Source organism: Tarenaya hassleriana, unplaced genomic scaffold, assembly GCF_000463585.1.
Source record: "Tarenaya hassleriana unplaced genomic scaffold, ASM46358v1 Cleome91, whole genome shotgun sequence".
NCBI classification, from domain to species: Eukaryota; Viridiplantae; Streptophyta; class Magnoliopsida; order Brassicales; family Cleomaceae; genus Tarenaya; species Tarenaya hassleriana.
The window spans coordinates 19,053-26,107 of record NW_010971485.1 but is presented as its reverse complement, the minus strand read 5'-3'; positions in this window follow the sequence as shown (position 1 = coordinate 26,107).

The window sequence follows — 7,055 nt, the reverse complement described above, 5'->3', positions numbered from 1 at the left end:
AAAAAAAAAGGAAGAAAAATAAAACCCTAAGCCTCCAAAACCTAGCACACAAGAGAGATCGAGATCTCTAGTCCTAGCAGACAAGTTCCAAGTTGTTGGAATCCATCCCGACGTGTGGATACGTGTAGAGGGCGAGGTATTCTTCCTGCCTAGAGTGATCGGACGAACAGATCAATTGATATAGGCCCCGGATCGATTGAGGTAAGCGTTCTAACGTTTCTATGATTCAATAGTAGCATGGTTCTAGGGTTTCATTAAAATTTTTGTTTTATATCCGCTGCGCAAACCCTAGAATCGATCTCTTAGGAATTAGATTCGCTCATGAGATCCCAGGAAACCCAACATACGGTAGATGTCATTGGTGAAAGAAATGCCAATGTGACAAATTTTAAGGAGAATGGTGTTTGGGATCTCTTGGAAAATAGGGGCTTGACAGGATCAGTTACCTATGCATGTCCTTATAGTAAGAGTCTGATTAGAGAATTCTATGCGAACTTAACGGAAAGGACTGCCTTAGAGGATGATATCATGTTTCATAAGGTGTATATGAGAGGCAGATTCTTAGACTTTTCTCCTGCCTTAATCAGCCGAGTTCTCGGAACCCCCGAACCTGAGAATATATTTCAGGAAGTGGACCTGAAAAATCTTGAGATAACCCTCACAGGAGAGTATGATGAGTCCAAAGATGGTCAACTTACCATTGCTCAGCTGCTATACTTACCAACCGTGTTGCATAAAGTGGCCAGGACAAATTGGGTTCCCACAAAGAAATCAGATTTTATTCAGAAGGACACTCAACAACTGATCTATCGGATAATAAAGGGAATGGACGTCAACTTGGGACAATTCCTGTTTGAACATATCATGGAGCGTAAAGCTAAACCAAGGAAGAGGTATTGTCTTCCGTACCCATGCCTTATTCAGACAGTCCTGATACGCCAGTGTCCAGAATTGTTGACAAAACATGAATCAACTGAAGAAATTTCGTCTCTGCTCATCGTGGATATTCGTGACAAAAGGAAGAAAGCCACATGTCACAACTCTGAATAGTGCTGTGGAAATGCTGGAGAAGACATCTCGACAACTTCTTCAGATGGAAATTCAAGCAAGAAAGCAAGCGCAGGAATACAAAAAGATCAGAATCAGGATTGACTCTCTACTTCAGGGCTCTAAGAGTAACATCTATCTCCCTATCTCTCTTTCTGATCGAAATTTTAAATTGTTATAGAGTATTTTTTGTTTTCCACTCACACCCACAGGGGGAGAAGATCACACAGAAGAAGAAGAACTTGAGAAGGAAGATGAAGCTGCTATAACTCAGGGAAAGAAAAGACAATGAAGGACCCTTCGCGACCCGTCAAGTGACACTGAGAGTCGTGGAAGTTCTTAATTGTCTTTTCTGTATGATCTAAGTGTCAAGTCTCTTTGCATGATGGAACTTGATTACTGTGATGGTTTAATGAAGTACTTTGAGTACCTTGAAATTCTGGTTCTTCTTAGTGTGTGTGGGTAGTGAAATAAAAAGGGGGAGATTGTTAAGTTTAACTAAAACACGTGCATGGAAAAGATTGTTTCTGTGATATAGGTTTCAGAAGATTCCTGATGGTTCCAGAAGATTGTGAAGATAAAGTCAAATAGTTGAAGAGATAAAGTCAAATCTAGAAGTTGCAGTTGAGTTAAATTCTTGATGCCTAAAGATCTGGAAAGAGATAGACACAAAGAGGATCTTGAGGAGATTAAATCAAATCTTGGAGTTCAAATCTACAACACGTCTTGAAACCTATAAAAGAGAGAGTCTGGAGCATAGAGAAGGTGTGCAAAAAGAGAGAGATTTAAGAAAGTTTATTTTTTCGTTCTGAGAGTTTTCCATTCTGGTGAGTGTTACTTGAGTGAAAGTGAGTTGTAACTGAGGGGGAGCCCGAAAATTATAATCAGGGCAAACCATTCAGGGGGAGTGTGGAAACACTTGGGGTGAGTTTTTTGCTGATAGAATTCACGTTGTAAGGGAAACAAACTCAGGGGAGTTGTGTTCGTGCGTTGGATTAAACTCGAACGAAAAAGAGTTGTAATTCACAAACTTTGCAAGTGAATAGAATCAGTGGTTGCTTTTAAGAGTGCGTATTAGTTAATTTTTTCATATATAATCAATTTTGTTTTGTGTAATGTTATTATCGTTTTAAGGTTATCGATGTTGTCATGTGACTTAATTGACCTGTTTTAAAAGTGGAAAAGTAAATTACAGATCCAATCATTCTTATATTTTATATTATCATCTATTTTCATTCAACTAGCATTTTTTATGCCCAATTATATGCTTTTGTTAATAAAAAAATTCACCTACATGGGTGATACTATGGGTGGCTATTTCATGTTTCATTTCAGTTATATTCGCGTTTGGTTATTTCGGGTATAGCAAAATTATAACCATTTGGTTTTTATATAAACTTTGGTTTAGTTCGGTTCGGTTCGATTCGTTTCAGATTCGGGTTTTTTGTTGAAAAAATCATTTTTTCCAAAGAAATTTTCAATTTTTTCGGTTATTTTTTTAATTGGTTCGGTTCGGTTTGGTTTCAGATTTTTTGGATTTTAAAAATCATAAATATTTAGTTTTTATATCGGATTTGGATCGATTATGTTTATACCTTATTCAGTTTAGTTCAGTTCGGTTATTCGGTTCTGAAAAAATTATGTTTTACAAATTTTGATTTATACACACAACATTATTAATAATTAAAAATTGATTCTTTAATCCAGTTCTTCCTTTAAAAAATATTTTCTAGAGGAAAAAATATAACTCGCTAAAATATGATCTCGAAAAACTATATTTTCTGTCAATGAGTAAAAAGTTTAAACTTTTAATAATTGCTATTAAGAAAATATAAAAATATATCTCACTAAAGTATAAATAGTTAACAAATATGATATAATCTTAGTTTTAATTTTTTTAAATGATCAAATCTTAATTTATATTTCATTAATTTGGTTTAGTTAAATAGATATGAATAAAATTTAATTATTGATAAAATAGTATAAGTTTACCATTACATAAATATTTTATTGTAAAATATTTATTAATCTAAATATATTATTATTGGATTTTTAGTACTAACCAAATTTCTATTATTGTTGGAAATTTTATTTATCAAAATTTTTTAATCAATTTGTTAAAATATCACGGGTTTACAAAAGTGGAACTTTTTCATTAAGTTGTTAAATTTATAAAAATATTACTCTATTATTTTTATATTTCAACCATTCATTTTATATTATAACCCATGAAATATAAATATAAAAACTATTCACAATCTCTATTAAAAAGATATAATATAATATTATCTTTATCATTTTTAAATTTATAAGCCAAAAATAAAAATTATCAAAAATAAAATGTATTATATTTAATTTTAAAATTAATAATAATTGTTTTTAAAAAAATATGTATTTTTCGTCCGCGCGATGCACACGGGTTATTATCTAGTATATATAAAAGTACAGTTCGTTCAGCGGTAATGCGACACGTGTCTAATTTTTTTAAATTTAAACTTTTTATATTCCAAAGATATAAACGGAAGAGAAATTAGTAAAAGATAAAAATAAATATAGAAAAGATGGAGAGGCCAGAATTTTAATTGGTACATTCAAGATATTTTTTTTGGTGTATATAATAAATAAATACATTGATACATCTTATGAAAGTACACTTCATCTAACACATATCTAATTTTTTTTTTAAATAAAACTTTTCATATTCCAAAACTATGTGTTGCATAGAAAATATTAATTCGTATAACATATTTTCAAGATAATATTTTTGGTGTATAATAAATACATGCATTGATACATCGAGATATTCATATGTATATTGACCAGATTCAATTAATTTAATATCATTTAATTTTATTATTTATCACATCTTGAAAATATGATGTAGGTTAATGCAAATGAAAGTGTTGACTACAGTACGTGGTGGTATATATTGGCTGATTTTACCTATGGGCTTAAACACATCTCTTTCCTTTCAATGTGAATATATATATATATATATATATATGAAATACATTACTTTGAAACTCTATTACCTTTATTTACGGATTGGCACCAAGGCCGTCTTCTACTGAACTAATCCAAAGCTAAAGAAGCAATTTGTTTTCATCTGTTTCAGAACTTGGTTCATCCTTTTGGAGAATAGCAATTGGCTGTCTGGCTCTTGCTCCGTTTATGGTCCTCTTCATCACCAAAAACGTAAGAATAATGTCTCCTGTGGGTATTTCTTTTTTAATAAAGTGAGATGCAATTTTCTATTTTCACCTTGAAAATATGATGTAGGTTAATGCAAATGAAAGTGTTCTTCGATCTCAGAAGATTAGGATCAACTTATCGAAAGGTTAGTTCTTTATAAACAAATGGATATCATAGATAATATAAAAAAATGGATATTATAGAGACCTAAAAATAAACCTTGATTTCATAATTTTTCTATTTTGTCATGATCTTTTGTTCGCAGTACATGTATATATATACATACATAAATATATATATGTATATATGTATATAAATAAGTGTATATATGTATATGTGCATTTATATCTTAAATTTTTGTTGATTTAAATACGCTTAAATTTAAAACACACATGTCAATTGATCAAAATATATACCCACATGTCTATATATATATGTATATATTAATATGGCAAATATTGTATATATATATATATATATATCTGACCGCACTCGAATATACGTAATCAAAATAAGAAAAATGTTTTATTTTTAATTAAAATTAAAATTTGAGAGATGATATACTTGGTAGTTGCCAATGATGTGGACGGCGACCATAAGATTAGGAGAAAGCCATAAACGATTAGCTAATCGGAAAGTTGATGGTTTGTTTAACAAATATTTTTGAAGTGTTTAAATTCTCAAAATGTTATATGCATGTTTGCATTTGAAGAATATTGTTTAAGTTATTTAATCAACGGAAATGTATGAGATTTGAATGTACAACTTCCATGATATATTTTTTTAAAAAAATATATGTTTATTCATGTCAAAAGATATAAAACTCATCATTTTCTTTTTATGTTTCATATAAAACAAAAATCTAGAAAAAATTATTGGATTTTATAATTAATATATCTGTTAATGTTGTAGATGTTATTGGAGTTTTAGTCGCAATACAAGGATCAAATTTACGAATGACGTCGTCAACTCAAAAACTTATTCTCCGTTTATTATTGGAAAAGTAAGTTTTAAAATTTATTTACATTGCAAGTAATGTCATTTTAAAAAAATTTAACTTAATTATTTTATACATACTAACATATAATTTTTTATATAAAAACCAGCAACAATATCGTCAAGCTTTCTATATGGGATGATCTCGTCGCAGAACTCCGTTCACAAATATATAGATTGAATATCAGAAAAAGTATCATAGTCGTTATGGGTGTAAATCCAAAGATTATCGACGGTAATTATTTAACACAAATTAATTTCTAAATATTTGATAGATTAATATTTAAAAACCATTATCATGGTCATATTATGTTTACTAATATATTTTACGTATTAGGTGTTTTATCGCTAAAAACATCAACGTCTACAAAGATTTATATAGATGAAAAACTCAATATTATCATAAATTTCCGTCTAAGGTAAATAAATTATATCATTTTTGAAAAAATTTGTTCTTATAATATTTACATGAATAATTTTATTATTACTTTACACCTGAATTTTTTGCAGACATTGAAGAAAAGTCATACCAATATTGAAGACAACCATAAAAATCGGTTACATCGAATCGATAAAATATCTATGTAGCGATGTCAATATTGTATCATTGATTTAATTATGTATTTAAAAAAGCATTAATATTGAGAGATATAAATTAAACTTTGTTATTCAATGCATTTAACCATTTTATTGCGATACATAACTAATTTGGTGATATTATTGGCAGTATATATAAAAGTACAGTTACACCTGAGGGAGTGTAATAACCCATAAATTCGACTTTCAAACCGAATTTTAAAAAATCAAATATGAGCCATAAAAATGTTTCTAAAATATTGAATTAGACCCTAACCAAGTTGACTCGAAGGATTAGACCGAAACGAGCGAGAAAAACAGGCGGAAAATTGGTCAGACCATTCGGTCTGGGAAGCAGACCGTCCGGTCTGGGAGGCGCAGACCGTCCGGTCTGCCTGGTCCGAGGTCGCGGAATCGAATTCTCACGCGCCGCCACCTCCTGCTTCGCCATGCAGCCGCCTCTCCCACCTTTTGGCCACCTCCTGCTTCTTCTGGGACGCGAGAATTGCCCTAAGTCCACCCATTTCACGGTTTTTTGCCTCTCACTTCGCTCTCTCACTCCCCACAAACTCTCTCAAATTTCCGAATCTTCAATCCTTGATTGAAGCTTCGATTTCAGTCGAAATCAAACAAGGAACACATAAATCAACCCTACAGAACATCCCCAACAAAACCCCAAGCTCAAATTTGAGCTAAGTGAGTGTTTTCGGATTATGTCCGAAAATGATAATCAAATTGAAAATGGAGATTTGCGTGTATTGAATGCAAATTGCATGAAATTGATCTTAGATTTGAGTTCCTGATGATCTCTAGGTTGTTTTGAGCTATAGTTTGTTGAATTTGGTGCGAAAAATGAAACCCGAGATTTTTCGGAGCACTAGACCGGACGAACCACTAGTGGACCATCCGTTCTAGGGTTTGCAGGGTGTCGGGGAAGAAGACGAAGCTGGACCGTCCGGTCCAGGTGCGGACCGTCCGTTCCGGACCTCTGTCTCCCCATCATGGCTCGTTTCTTCGGATCGAGCGGGATCTGATGCAACCGACCCTCATACCTGACCTACCTAGTCTCATTCCCTACCCGAATCTCATGAAACTCGAACGAAACTAACCTACGGTAAGTAAAACCTTCGGAACGAGCTGAATTGGTAATCCGAGTTGGTCGGAACCCAATTTGATCGGACCGGAGTATAAAAGAAGAGAATGAACATAAAGGAATCGATATACCAAAAATGACAAGTAAGGAC